This window comes from Mustela lutreola, chromosome 2 (assembly GCF_030435805.1).
Source record: "Mustela lutreola isolate mMusLut2 chromosome 2, mMusLut2.pri, whole genome shotgun sequence".
In the NCBI taxonomy this organism is placed as follows: domain Eukaryota; kingdom Metazoa; phylum Chordata; class Mammalia; order Carnivora; family Mustelidae; genus Mustela; species Mustela lutreola.
Window position 1 is genome coordinate 32,994,922 of NC_081291.1, and position 16,054 is coordinate 33,010,975.

General features: G+C 39.1%; 1 long non-coding RNA gene across 1 annotated transcript in view; it reads left to right on the top strand.

The window, feature by feature from the left end:
• Positions 1-4,141, top strand: part of LOC131824101 (uncharacterized) — a 162,032-nt gene extending 157,891 nt beyond the window's left edge. Inside the window, exon 3 of the long non-coding RNA XR_009350746.1 lies at positions 3,848-4,141. This is a non-coding gene — a long non-coding RNA (uncharacterized LOC131824101). The remainder of the gene's footprint in view (positions 1-3,847) is intronic.
• The last annotated feature ends 11,913 nt before the right edge of the window (positions 4,142-16,054 follow it).

Below are 16,054 nucleotides of genomic sequence, written 5' to 3' on the forward strand. Positions count from 1 at the left end.
TCTGATATGGTAAACTGTGAAGGGCTAATGCCCAGTGGCAAAATACAGGACATCAACAGGAAGTGTGAGTTCCCACTTGTTAGCTCCCTTTCTTCAAAACTATCCAGGCTTCTGGAGCCTGATTTTTAAGACCACCCTGAAACTGTAGGATATCTGACATGGACAAATTCTTTTTTTTTTTTTTTTTTTTTTTTTTGCATAGGGAAAACACTTCTTACATTTACCTTCCTCATGTCTGCTTTTCTCCTTATTTAGAATTACTGGACTTATATGGCTAAAGCAGAAACAAAGAATTAGAAAGTTTCTTGTAAGATGAACACCTGGATTTATTTGTTTCCTTCATTTGGATGCTTACAAATTAGGTTTAGCTAAATATACACAAAGAGGAAAGATTAAGTAAAATATGGGATAAGCAATGAGGCAATATAGTGTGAGGCCAATAAATATGAAGATAGTGTAGCTATGTATAAAACAGTCACAAATTAATATTCAGTAAAATAGAGCACCAAATTGAAGGTATACTATGATTCTAATTCATCGTACTTGTTACTTGTTATTGTACTTGTTACTCTCTGATACTTTTTGTTTGTTATTATCTGTCTCCTTCAACTGCAGTGTATGTTCAATGAGATTTTGTCTACTTTTTGGTCTCAATAATTCCATGGCCTTGTGGCAGGGTTTGGCCAACTGTAGCCAGCTGGCCAAATCTGACACACTGTCTGTTTTATAAATAAAGTTTTATTGGAACACCAACAAACATGTTTCCTTATTGTCTGGGGCTTCCTTTGCCCTGCAATGGCTTACCTGAGCAGTTGTAACTGAGCCTGGGTGGCCCCCCAAATCTCAATCTTTTACTATGTGGCCCATCATGGAAAATGTTTGCTGATCTCTGGCCTAAACCACTGACTGACACATGTTAGTGCCTAGTAAGACTTACAGAATAAATGAGTGGATAAATGAATACAGGTAAATAAAGAGAGGAAGAAAACGCAGATAAAGAAAAACGTGTATAAGAGGGATAAAACTATGCTTGAAATGTTTTTCTTTTGAAATCCTGTCCTGTTTAACAATGGCATTCTTTAAAACAAAAAGAGAAGCAAATTTTTTAATGTAATTCTACCATCTTCGTGGATCATTGGAGAATAGAGTTTTGAGGTCTGTGGCTCATGAATGGCTGCAATTCTAGATTATTGAGCTATTCACTCATGTTTTCATTTTTAGTTCAAAAGCAAAGCGCCCTCATTACTAATTATCCTTCTAATTGTGAGTTAACAGTGGGGAAAGCCAGTCCGTGGGGATTACTCGAGAGGCCACACCACAGCAGACTCTGTGGGTTGTTCAAACATGAATGGAACAGAGCCGACTTGTGTAGTAATGTAAATAATATTTACCAAACTGGTCATTCATCAGAATTAGATTGATCCAAGGCCCCCATGAGGCTTGGTTATCTCGGTCTGTACTCCAGACATAACATTTACCTGATAACTCACAGAGCCCCCAGGCCAGCTCCATCTTCTTTAGCTGGGTTCTTTTTATAATGGCCTTCAAAAAGAGTCTTCTTTGTTTAAAAATGTATCTGTTAACCAAGAAAAGAGTGATAAGCATATACCTTTTTAAAGGATCAAGCAAAAAAAAAAAAAAAAAAAAAAAAAAAGAAAGAAAGAAAGAAAGGAGAAAGGACATTTTGTTTGTTTCACACAGGATGAAAATTGGTCTCACTCACTGATTCCATCCATCTCCATGCTCCCGTGAATCTAGTTGGCACTTTTATAACTATTTGCTCATTTGCTTAACACTCCTTCAGGGGCCTTTCCAACTAGTAGCACAAGCCAAAAGAGGAAAAGCAATCTATTCACCAAAAGGATGCATTTTTAAAGGACATTTTGCATACTCCATTTCACAAAGAAACAATGGTAATCAGAGCTCTGGGACATTAATTTTTCATAGGCAAAATATTCATCTTTAATGCACATGGCCATAGGTTCAAAAAGTAATGTTAAGCTTGTGTATGTTGGCTGGAGTAATGCTATTCAAGACTTCCTCCTAGTTCCCTATTGCACAGGAGTTTTATCCAACAGTGTTCTGTGTTTTCCTTTGCATTTCAGAACCCCAGAATCAAATGTAATTGAAATTGTATGCTAGATTTTGGTAGAGGTTTGGGTTTGTGCATACTTAAATGCATTTACATCCCTAATTACCAGTAGTGGCATTTTCTCTAAAGTAACTCAACAACAAGGTCCAGATTATTTGACCCTTTTTTGCAAAAAGTCAGTACAAGATTGCAATACCCAAACGAGAACCTCGGCTACCTGAGTGACCTCATTAAATATGGCCACCCCACCCCTCTTGGAGCTCCCATTTATAATTAATCATTAAAATGGCTAGATTAAGCAGAATCCAATTATGATGAAGGCACAACTTGCTTCTTTAAGTGAGAGAATTGAAATGCCTCTTAAGCTGGGGGAGATTCAGCTCTTGGCAAAGTTTCACTTCAGAATTGACCTTTCTTGAGTGGAGAAGGGAAATGTCTTTGACCAAACAGAAAAGACAGCAGCCCCAGTAAAATAGCACCAATGTATACAGATGCACAGAGAATGAAGACACCAAGTGAGACAGAATGCCAAAGACATACAGAAAGTCACACCAACAGAAACAGAGCAGGAAGGCTATTTGTGAATCTGCTTTACAAAATACATATTTACTTAGGCCACTAACATATCTTTCTACACAATTTCAAATGTAGGATATCACATAAGCCTCTCTTTGCTCTATATCTAAAGCTACAGGAAGTTCAGCAGCCGTGTACTCTCGTTTTATTAGGTTGAGTATATCCAGATGATTTTAATAAAGTTTTAAAAGGACATTAGTTTCCTGCTCTTTCAATGAAAACCACTTGCAAGATGAATTTAAAGCAATAGATCTATTTCTTGTCAACACATGCCCCTTTTATGCAAATATGCCACTCTTTTATAACAGCCAGCAAAACAACAAACACACACATAATCATCAACGGCATGCGGCATGGAAGAAAAATGTCATTGTTATAAATGTTTAAAGAAAGAAATGGAGAGTGTGTTGGGTGCCATGTATGCCATCCAGATTCCTCATCCAGGAATGAGGTTCTTATTACCTCAGTTGCTGTAAGCTCAGATTCTTGACCCTGGAGTCCTCCTCTGGGAAGTGTTAGCCAAATAGTGCCCTGTCCTAAGGGATTCTCTAGGGATGGCTCACAATCCAATGACTGGCCAATATGTGTATGTGGATGGGAGGGAAGGGAGAGGGACATGAAGGGCTGGCTCCCTGACATCAGGTGACCTGAGGGCCATCCCAGCCTGGAGCGACTGATGCCTTGCTGTGATTTCAGCATCTCCTGGGGCCCAGTTCTGTTTCTGCATTCCCCCATGGGGTTTCACCTTGAGAGCATTGCATGCAAATCTTTACCCCAGAGCCAATTTCCTAGGGAGCCCAACCTAAGATAGTGAAGAATATTCCTTCCCAATCTCTCCTTGATTTTATTTTTAACTTCTTATTATGGAAATATGCAAGCATACACAAAAGTCAAGGAAATTATCTAACTCATTAGCCTTATCAACATCTTGCTATTCCTGCTTCACCTACTCCTTTTTTAAGAACTGCATTCTTTTAAAGGAAAACATTTTGCCCATAAATATTTCAGTTAAGTATCTAACAGATGAAGATTTTTCTAAAATCACAATGGAGATTTTTCTAAAACCACAATGCTATTATAATATAAAATTAACATATAAAATAATTTCTCAAAACCATCTAAAACCCAGTCTGTGTCTAGTATTTTGCTATTGTTTCCAATTTTTTTTTTCTTTTACAGGGCACAGTGATTTGTGAATTTTTATTCCCACTTCCAGAACTCATCTTTAGGTCATCATGACTCCTCGCCAACATGCCTACCCTGACCTTCTATCTGCTCTTCATGTCTGCCTCTCACCTCCTTCTAAGGAAACCTTTCCCACCATTATCAAACCAATTTTCCTAATGTTCATTTCTGTTAATATTTCCCACAGCAAACAGCATTATTTCTCTTACATATGGCCTATGGAACATTAGTCTGTCAACTGCTTTTTAAGAAAGGAAAAAATAAATGGATGTTCTCTGGTCAAATAAATCTGAGAAATGCTCTGAGTTTTATTCCCTCATAAAGCACATCGACCTATTCAAGGCTCTGCGCAGTACTGTGGTAAACTGCCTGTCAAACCTTTTAATCCAGCATTTTCCAAACCCATTTGACCATAGAACACTGTTGAACCCCGGCTGACATCCAACAGAGACGGTGCTCTATGGAACACCTCTTGGGAACTGCTGGTTTCCTAGAATGCTGAAACAGCAACATCCTCCAAGTACTAGGTCCAGAATTTTTGTTCCACTTTTCTTCTTTTGTCCTTTGGTTCCCTCCACCGTAGATAGTCTTTTTGTTGAAATCTATCACATGCTTGAAATCCTAAATTCTCCAAGAAGCCTTCCACAAATCCCCAACCAGAGTCAACCTTTCCTTTCTCTGAGTTCTCAGAGTACCTGTGCATGGCAGGCAGAGAAGTCTCAGGCTCTTCTGAATCACTGTTTTGCAGGTTACCAGCAACAGGACTTTCTCATTTAAAAAATGGGAATAATGTAGTGTTTGCCACAATAGAACTGTGTTATGGGTTAAACAAAAAGGAAGAATGTGGGTACAATTAAATAAGATATTAAAGGCAAGGACTGTATAGAATTCATCTTTGTAGTTTCGTGTGAGTCTTGCACACTTTTGAATACCAACGATCTTTATTTATGTTTGTAGAATTGTTACATTCAACTGTTAATAGAGACTGTGGGTGACACATTACCTTCATAACATAATGATGAGATAAATTATTTGTGCTTGTGGAGGGGAATTCTGTGTTTTAGGGCATGATCATTCATCCTAGTTGTGCCCTTATAAACTGGATGGGCTTTAGAAGGTCACTTATCCTTGTCTGGAGCTCAGTATCCTGATGTGTAACATTTAAGGGACTGTGCTAAGTCAATAAGACTCTCAAAATCCTTTAAACATGGGGTGTCTGCATAGCTTAGTAGGTTAAGTATCCAGCTCTTGGTTTGGGCTCAGGTCATGACCTCAGAGTCATTTAGATGAAGTCCCATGTGGGAGTGGCTGGGGATTCTGTCTCCCTCTGCCTCTCCCCTGCTCACACATGTTCTCCCTGTCTCTTTCTAAAGTAAATAAACAAATCTTAAAAAAAAAAAAATTCTTTTATACCACCAAGAAACTTTAAAAATTAATTCTCACATGATTTGAGATACTTAAAAAAAAAAAAAAGAGCAAACAGCACTAATTGAAGTAATAATCAATGGTGTTCCTATTTTTTCTAATCAAAATTATATTTTAAAAACCTGATGATTTTACTTGCTTATTCAGTCTTACTACAAATGAGTGAACAGTTTTCCCCTGGGATTTCTCTAATATTGAACCACAGCACTTAGAGACAGATTGCGGCCTTCAGTGATATGGAAGGAACATATGTGATGAGTAAACATCACCTAGACAGTTAAGGCAATGAGAGAATAGGGTAGGAAAAGTGATCTGGGCAGAAGGAACTGGTATGTAGGTCCCCAAACAAGCAAGATCCAAGCAAATGTGATCCTCTGGGGGAACTCTGTGTATGTTTGTGTGTGCACATGTTTGAGAAGAGCATACATTTATAAAACAGGTAACGGCGTAACAGTTATTATTAACTATGTGTTCAGGTCAAAAAAGTTTGCTCAACATGACTCCAGGCTTCTGGAAGCTCTCTTAAAAAGGCCTGTTCTGAGTCACCATAGGAACCAGGTGGTAGACATTAACAAAGCAGCACAAATCCCTCTCTCCCACTAAAACACGGGGTTCAAGGGAGCATGTCCTGTTGCTGTTACATAAGACTCTACTGACAAGTTCAAGTTGAAAGAAGGACTTCCCTCACAAGCCCAGCAACAGACTGCTTCAGAGAGATGTATAGGCTTAATGCATCTCCTGTTGGACAGGGGCAGTTCTGGGCCGTGTCTGTGCTGCTAGATATTTGTGGTCTCCTCAACTTCCTGTGGCTCAGTCACTTTTTTTGCTCTGCATCTACCATGGGAGAGCCGGACCCGCCATCTGTGCTGGGAACTTCAAAGATGTGTTTTGGTTTACATTCTGTTACAATGAACTCAATGCAAATTGTTTTTATGTTGTTTTTTTAAAAAAAAATTAGTTATTTTACTTGTTTTTGGAAGGGGAAGAATAAGGGGAGTGAACTAGTACTGTGTTGGCTTGACTGGGAAAAAAAAGAAGAAAAAGACGAAGAAGAAGATCAACAGATGTTAGTTTTGATTCATTGTTTTCTTCTGTGGGAATGTAGTTTTTACTATTTTTCACATTCTATTTGGATCCAGATTTTTCTTGGTAGGGGAAAATGCGAAATTTCCATTTAGATAAATTCACTTAAACGGTGGCAACTTGCCATAGACTCCTCCTTTCTTGCCTTATTTTTTTCGAAATAGCAGGCACTTCCTCGAGCTTCAGGCTGAGCTGAACTTTACTGAATGGTCTTCAAAGGTCAACTGAAAGGCACTATTTCTCACGGAGGCAAAGGCTCTCAATCAGAGTTTAGAGTGAAGCAGAAGAGAACCTTACCATGAATTTAATCCCATTCCTACTGATTTTGCTGGTAAGGCAGTCAAGCTTAAGAGAAGTGACATGAATTGCCATACTCACTGGTGACAGAGCTAGACCTAGGACCAAGCTCAGGGAAACCACACAAGGCTCTTCCCATTTGGCCTCACTGCCTCTTCGAATGCTTGGCAATAGCTTCTCTAAGCTGGAAGTTTCATGGAAAACACTAGCCATGCTAATCAGATAAAACTCAACATACACTGTATTACTGGCAAGCAAATTTCCAAAGTAATTAATGTTGGACATTGTATTTATTGGTTAATTAAGTTTATTATTACAGTTGGAATCTCCAGAGAAAATTGCTAGTTTATTAAGGGTTTTCACTGTGGTAGATAATAAGGTAGAAGGAAGGTCCCTAAGAATCGTCAAGGTTTCTGATATTTAGAATTTTTTTTTTCTGTTGGAATTATAATTATTGGAAGTATGTAAATTATAATCAGAGGAATTATCCAAATCACCACTGGAAGTTCTAATTGAGGAAAGAAATTTTCTAATAATTTAGACCAGAGTTTCTTAACATCAGCCCTATGAACAGTTTGGACCAGAGAATTCCTTGTTATGGGATGCTAACCTATGGTTGTACGATCTTTAGCAACAGTCCTGGCCCCCTGCCCCATAGATGCCAGTAACACCCACCACCAGTTGTCATAACCCAAATTGTCTCCAGACCCTGCCAAATGCCCCCTGAGGGGGGTGTGAAACTACCCCCACTCGAGAGTCACTAATTTAGACAAAGATGGATGTTTAAAATTAAGGACCTCGCTCATTTCATAAAAGAGAGAGGCAGAGAGAGAGGCTAGGAGAGAGGGGTATTATTCCTTCTGATTATAAACGTAATAAATACTTATATTTATAAAATATTGAACCATGTTATTTAAACAATACCACATTACCTCAAGGTCAGTCTCTGCACGTTGTCAAAAATGAAGAATGTCACAAGCCTGAGGGGCGTCTGGGTGGCTCAGTTGGTTAAGCATCTGCCTTCGGCTCATGTCATGGTCCAGGGTCCTGGGATCGAGCCCTGCATCAGGCTCCCTGCTGATCTGGGAGCCTGCTTTTCCTTCTCCCTCCACCTTTCCCCCCAGCTTGTGTGCTTCCACTCTCTCTCTCAGATAAATAAATAAAATCTTAAAAAAAAGAAGAAGAACATCACAAGCCTGATATCCCAGAATCAGTGTAGCTTGTCCCCAATGTCTCCCTAAGAGATGGAGGGACAGCAAATGCAGGTCCTGGCTGTGACTCCCCCAAATCCCTCTTGGATCACATATTAATTTTCTCATCAGAGGAGGTGCTCTTTCATTCTCTCTTCTCCCTCAAAATCAACCCCAAACTCCAGCTCTCTCTGGCCTTCCCATCTCCTCTTGCTGCCCCTGCTTCAGGATCCACCAACTCCTTCCTTCCATGTGTGGTTCCCGGTCTTCTGGGTCTAGAGCCACATAACCTCTTACCATGTGGCCACCTGACCTACTGCCTAGACCCACACTACAAAAAAACCGGAGTCCAGTTGAACACTGAATCACCCTTGGAACGTTCTGAGCTGAGAGAAGGCTCGAAACTTTTATACAAGACTGTTTTTATCCTGATCATACAAGAAAGAAGAAAATAAGCAGCAGTTCCCCAACTTAACAAACAAATCTGGTGCCTATCTAGGCAGGTGGGGTGACTCCTGCAGCTATTAGAAGAGCATCAAGAGGAAACTATGCATTCCCCAGTCATGGAGGGAAACTAAAATGATTCGACCTTTCCTTCCATCCTTTTTCCCACTGAATGATGAGGCTGACTACAGGATGTTTCAGTTTTCCATGGGACCATCACCATCCTTGCTGCCATCCTCATTCTTTATTACATACTTCCTACATGCCCCAGTGTAAACACTTGCAAGAATGCAATACTTAACTCTCTTTACAACGGTTAACACGGGTACTATTAATATTTCCGATTGGTCGGAGAGGAAACTGAATCTCACAGTGGTTACGGTAGCTCTCCAGGATGAGAGCTCTTGTTAAGTGCAAGAAAAATTCCCTTGTTCCAGAATGGTTTGCTTCACTTGGTCCTTTGCCGTGTCTTTGAACCCACGCTGTGGTGGGTGGCCAGGTGAGGAACATCCTGTGGCCATTGTGTCTTCCAATAAAAGTCCCTGGATGACAGCTAGAGAAGGGCTGCTCAAGGTGGGGCAGTAAGAAACACTTTGCCCAGGATTTCTATTGCGAAAACATAACCAAATATTCTTCCCTTGCATGTTAGCCATGCCTGTTCTAGCTTTGATTGGAAATGTCTTGTGGTCTTGCTACTCGAAATAAACTCCCCAGGCCTACGGCATCAATGGCACCTGGAAACTTGTAAGAAATATAGCCACCTGGGCCACACTGGAGACCTACTGAAGAGTATCCCAGGTGATTTGAATACAGGATCCTCAAAGATGTTGAAAGGTGGTCTCAATACAAAATTTCCACGGTCCCGTGGTTCTCAAACTTGTGCATATATCCAAGTTCTCTTGGAGGGCTTGAGAAAATACAAATTGCTGGGCTTCCCCAGCGCCCTAGGGTTTTGGGTTTGGTAGGTATGGGGTGGGGTCCAAGAATCTGGATTTCTGATAAGCTCCCAAGTGGGCTAGGGGACCACACTTGGTGAACCACTGTTACAGCCAAATACACTGAAAAGCTGCTAAAAGTTAAACCAAATTAAATGATTGGTTTTCTAAGAGGTCTCAGAGCTGTTAACGTGCTAATACTTGGTTTCCCAAATTCTTGGCCCATTTAAACTATTCTGGGTGGGGTGGGGGGACAAGACAAAACATCACTATAGATGAGTGTTCTACAAAAAGAACTTTGGAAACCACCGCTCTGCAAACAATAAAATCTAGCAATTTTGACAAAAAAAAAAAAGCTGAATGTAGTAAAATAACCACTTCGGTCAAGTGAAGGGTAGCCTTGGTTTTGGTAGTGTCAGCACAGCTGTTGTGTCTTGTAGCAAATGAGTAGCACATTTCTCCAAGGGATTTCTACAGATTCCAAATAAATGATAAATTATTGAGATTCACATAACATAGATCAAAAATTAAAAAGAGACAAAAAAAAAATCTTCAACAACATTTGAATTGCTGCTTCATCCGCCCTATTGAAATACAAGCCAAGAATAAAACATTGATTAAATAGAGAGCATTGACATTTTACTCCTGTGGTGCTGGATACCAGCCTAGACAAAGAGCCGGTTAAACTCGAAAGACAAAGAGCCCTTTTGTGAGGCAGTAAGTTCATCTGGGAGAAATATTAAGTGAACTCTCAAAGGAGAGAGTTCTCCAACATCTTTACCTACAACACTCATTGAGAGGGAATAGGCAAAATCACATTCAGAATATATGGGGGAAGGAAAATGAAGGAATTTATTAAAGGATGGAATTGGAGGATACATAAAACATAGCTTTTGCCTTCAGGGATGGAAATTTGTATTAGAAAATGAAAACCCAAAATGAACAATAAGGAATGAGCAAGAAGATCCATTCTTTTGAGCAAACAAAACATGAAATGTCCATTGTCTCATATTCTCTATGGCTTGGAAATACAGCAGTGGACAAAATAGACATTTTCTCTCAAAGATCATACACTGTAATGAGGAATACAGGTTAAAAATAATAAACAGGAAGTCAAATAAGTGTCTTGTTTGAAAATAAACAAAGAGAGGAGACACAAAATAAGAGGGATTGGGTAGATGTGCTTTCCAAAGCATGCTCAGGGAAAGCTCTGCTGATTTGTTTGGGCTAAGAAAAAAGAGAATAAAAGTAATGACCCACATAAATGTTTGGGTAAGGAGCTTTCTAGAAATTCAGAACAGAATATGAAAAGGACAGTAATCAGGAAAGAAACAGGTATTCATGGAACTGAAAGGAGACGACAGTAAATGAACACTTGCTTTGTACAAATGACCTCACAGAGTCACCTGTGAGTGTGTGCCTGCATATGTAGCCGGTTGGAATGGGGTAGAGGGGTGATGGTGTTCAAGATCAAGTTAGACTTTGGTCTTCTGATTTTGACCATTCCACTCAGTCCCCAAATGCTACCACTTGGTTTCTGCTATGTCAATACAGAACAAATAATCATGTGACTGTGTCCGGTTCTACCTGGAGAGTCATGTGTAGCATTAGTAACTGTTATTCTTGCTAAAGGATTCTTTTACATCCCCAGCCTGTGGGTAAGAGTTATTCCTTAACATGAATACTAAGTTCAAGTTTGGGCAAACACCTGCATCACTTCAAAGTTGCTCTACAACTTCAAATCCTTAAGGAAGCTTACATCTCTTTAAAGTAGAGCTACCATGAGAAATGAATTATTACCGAATACTCAGTCGATGATGGCCCAAGTTCATTATCCCTACTACATATTATTGTAAAAGACTTTCCGATGAATAGAGGTATTAAGTAGATCTAAAATATAAATAAATGATTGGTTGCCGTATTCAGCAAGTTACAGAAAAAGATTTCTTAACCCAAGACTTACAAAGATGAGCATGAAAAGGATATAAATATATCTGAAAATGATTTTGTTGGAAGAACATTTCAGAAAATGAATACGCAGAAGATTTTGTGTTATTTAATACAAAAGCACTCAGAAAAATCCCAAAAGTTTGGAATTAATTATCAAATTGTTTTACTCAAGTATCACTGAGTAGTCATTCTGGAAAAACAATTCTGGCAAGTGAATTCAACGAAAGCCACACAGCTCAGATTTGCAAAGAGAAAGCATTGATCTTCCCTTCTGTGATTTTAAGTTCTATGAACCTGAGCATTTGCCTTCTAAACTCAGATCCTTGAAATAGAAACTCTCCCACTGTCAATAGTGGAACACGGGCCATGGGGTTGCTTCATCACTCAGAAGCCTCAAATATTATGTTTGCTCTGCGCTTTAAAGTGGCATCAAGTTCTTTGAGGCTGGCTGAAATCATTTGAGGCAGAGGCAAAAGTCTGCTTTTCCTTTCCTTTCTGTAAGATGGCAAGATTGTGTAATCATATCCCAGCTAAATCTGGCTTGTGTTGTTAGAGGAATTATCTCCTCATTAAAAACAAATCTTAATAGGCCTAATTTGAAGGCTGCTTTTGTCTGTAACTTGATCAAGAGGGTAATGACTGTGAGCCACGCTAAACAGAGGGAGAGTAAAAGAAAGTCAGAAACGTTAAACAGTGCAGATCACAGTCACATTACAGCGCTTTTGATATGCAAATGAAGCGCACAAGGCAAAAAAAAAAAAAAAAGAACCGGGCTTGTTTTTATTTCATTTCTTGATACTGTCCTTAGGGCATCCAGGAAAACCCAAGTCTTTAAGAAATGTCTTGGTTTGAGAGACATGTAATTGTTATTTTCTGAGTTTTGGTGTTTTCAGGTGCAAAATGGGAATACTAATGTCTGTAATTATGATAGGGTAGCTATAAGGCTTAAATGAATTAATACATGTGAAGCATTTAGAACAGCGTCTGGGTTTCTAATCCATCCAGCACATAGTTACTGATAGCCCTTACTCCAAGGTTTAGCTATTTTTATTGGTGGTGATATTAATTATGACTATTAGCATTTTTTCCTATTCTATATGAACTAGAATACAGTCATAGATACAGAGAATTTGGGAACAGAAAAAACTTTAGGGTGATGTTTTCAGAACTGTATTCCATGAATACCCACTGTTACCTAATAGGTTTTCTCTGACTGGTGACTTTTGGGGACTTCTAGAATTTAAATAAAATCAAGACCATTTCTGTGATTTGGGGTCCTGGGATTGAGGCCCTCAATTAGGCCTAGCAGGGAGTCTCTGGTTCTCCCTCTACCCCTTCCCCTGCTTATGCATATGCATGCACCCGCACCCGTCTCTCTCTCTCAAATAAATAACATCTTTTAAAAAAAGATCAAGACCATTTCACCACAGAGATTTCAGACCCTTTAAGATGTCGGCAATGTGAATCTCAAAGAGCATGATGTTCTATTCAGCCTGGCCTAAATGTATTTGACCTCAAACCCATTTCTCACAGAATGTCTTGTAACCCCTTGAGAAACATTAGTTCTTAAAGAAAATTATGGATGACAATTCAATGATGCCCACAGGAAAAATGACTTCTCTTAAGCCCTCTGCTAGTTAAGGGCAGAGTCTGGGCTTAAGCCTGGGTCTCCTGGACTGATGCCAATTATTGATAAAGAGTATTTTAAAAGATCCCATATAGGGAAGGGAGATCTGATGACCAGACTTGTCTTTAAGAGTTTTCCAGTGGAAGTTCCTCGAAAATGCTTTTCTGTAAGCAATGCTACAAAGCTCTCTATACTTTGAACCAGCCCTGAAACAAATCATTTCCCCTTTTAGATCAGATAACGAAGAGACAGGACTGTTAACCAGTACTGGCAAGGTGGGAGACTGGCCTAGGCTTGGGGTCTTTGAATTGTGCTGCAGGAATTTCTCACATAGGAAACCTCTGTAGGACCCCCAGACTGATGCTACTTAGTCAGGCTGGGATTGCTATAGTGGGCCATGGGATCAGGCTTGTCAGGGAACTTCCACGAACCAGTCCCCAGTGAGGTAAGTATAGACATTGTGAGTCAACATTTGGAAAATTTTATAATAATTTGCAGAGGAATTTTGTGTCTATGCACATGTTAATCTAAGTAGCAGTTTTTTAAAAAAATAGAGCTTGTATTTGTATACCTTTTCAATATTTCATTTCTCTAGTAATATATTTTTATTGCATTTTATAAAAACATCAATCCAGGGCAGATTAAATATTTAAAAAAATAAATAAAACTTGCCCTTTACCGTAGATAGTTTGAGAGACTGGTTCTCAGAAGTAATGACCCCAGACCAGCAGTGACCGCATCACTTGAGATCTGGTTAGAAATGCAATTCTTGGTCCCACTCCAGACCTACTGCATTAGAAAATCTGGGGTAGGACCCAGCAATCTTTATTTTAATTAACACTTTGGGTGATTAATATGCACACAAAATTTTAGAATACATACATGCATATATACATATACAGACATATATATGCATTCGAGAGAAAGAGAGAGAGACAGAGATCCCAAACTCTGGAGTGCAAAGATAATATGACATTATTTCTCCATAATCAAATTAAATTATACTCCTAACCACCACTTACTCGGGTTGGAAGTAACTTCAATGTCAGTTAAGATTAGGTTCAGTTTTGAGTAATGGAGGACCCCTCCTCCCCCCACAAAAAAACAGTGGCCTCATCAATAAGCAACTTTTGGGAAAAAAGCCAAGCAGCAAGGGTGTTTTTTTAAGGTGATTTTGTTTTCTCCTCTACCATAAAAAATCCTCTGAAACAACGGGACACAGAGACCTGCCTACCTTTTTTATTTTATTATTTTTTAAAGATTTTACTTATTCATTTATTTATTTTGCGAGAGAACATGCATGGGGGGAGGCGCTGGAAGGGATGGGAGAGAGAGAATCTCCAGCAGACTCCTGGCTAACCATGGAGGCTGACACAGGGTCTGATCCCACGACCCTGAGATCATGACCTGAGCTGAAACCAAGAGCCGGACATTTAACCCACTCAGTCACCCAGGTGCCATCCCAACCTTTTTTAATAGAAGAGGAAAAAATCAGGGAGGAACCAAAACAAGGCTCAGGTATACTATTCTGCCATATCAACAATGATATTTAATCATCCTGTGTGGTAACCTCGGAGCCAGACCAATACCTAGAAAGTCTAGGGCCTCCTCTGGATATGCTGGAGTTCTTTCTGCATCAGAAAGTGTTTCCCTCTTTTAACTATTGTCTGCTGAGGTCTTTAAAACTCCCTTCATAGGTCTTAGAATCCAAATTATTTCTTTCTTACTGGCCTGTCTAGGATTCCCTCACTTGTCATAGATTTTTATTTTCTTGATACATTTCTTTGTAGCTGGAACCCTCGAGCAAAAAAGGTGGGTGGAAGCACATTTTATCAATTCATTTCCAGGCCTCTGGTATTGAAGTCAATCCCTAATTGAAAAACTAGTCTCCAGGGGCCACTAATTAGCTCTTGAGATTGATGCTTTGTGCAAAATTTAGAGCCTTTCTGGTCTGCCACATTTTTGTAGGCTCCTTTTTTCATTCTTTCTAGTTTGTAGCTAAGGGGTTCCATACTTCCATTGGTCTGGGCTGCTAGGAACAAAGCCTCTATAGAAATATTTTTGAAAATATAGGTAAAACATTGGCAGCTTTGGAATGAATTGTCATACATTTCCCAATGTCTCCTACCGTCTCTGAATGTATTATGTAACTTTTAAAAAACGTATTAGATAATTATGTGTTTGTCATATATTCATTTAGTTGTAAGGTTTTCAAAAAGCTATATTCAGAAGACTGAATTTGATTTACTCCTGTTTCTTTTCCAGTGTTACCTCTGTTCCATTATATGAATCTCCCGCTTTTGTTTCAGAATTTAAAAGTCCTCAGAAAATATAGGCTTTCTGAATTTGGCGTCTTGAAGCTGATTTTTCCCTGTTTACTTCTCTAACAAAAATTTTTAGGGAAAAAAGCTAGGAAAAAAGTGGGAATCTTAGCAAACTAAATATTATAACTATGATATCACTTACCCTGATTTTAATAGAATAACTCATACAATTTGGATCACAACCTTATCCTTGTCCCTCATTTTTCTCGCTCAGCTTTTTAAAAGGAGAATAAAATTACCGGCAGTTTCACTCAGGGACATCCACTTGTGAGTATTTTGGTTTATTTCCTTCTAATCTCAAAGAAAGCTTTGATTTTAGAAACACTGCCTTTATTTTTTAACGAATTTATGTATTTTCCTTATATCCATATGAATTCTTTTTTCCCATTTATAAAAGCAATACATGCTTATTGTCACAAAATCAAACCCAATAATGTGTATAAAGAAAAAAGTTGCTTGTGTTTTGTTGCCAAGTCCTTAGACGTGCTTGCCCAGAATTTTAGGCAAATTTGTGTGGCTTTAGCAACTATTGGTTGACTGCTAGTGAAACTCTTCTGCCAAGTTTACAGGGAAGATAGATAATCCTCTAGGCCTTCAGGTCAATTTGGATGGACCCTTTGTGAGTTTCAAGGTAACATTTATTTTTTATTTTTTTTTATTTTTTATTTTTTTTAAGATTTTATTTATTTGTCAGAGCAAGTGAGAGCGAGCACAGGCAGACAGAGTGGAAGGCAGAGTCAGACGGAGAAGCAGGCTCCCTGCGGAGCAAGGAGCCCGATGTGGGACTCGACCCCAGGACGCTGGGATCATGACCCGAGCCGAAGGCAGCTGCTTAACCAACTGAGCCACCCAGGCGTCCCTCAAGGTAACATTTAAAATACACATTGTTTTGCAACAACTTCTCCGAGTAGATAGTGTCAAAACTC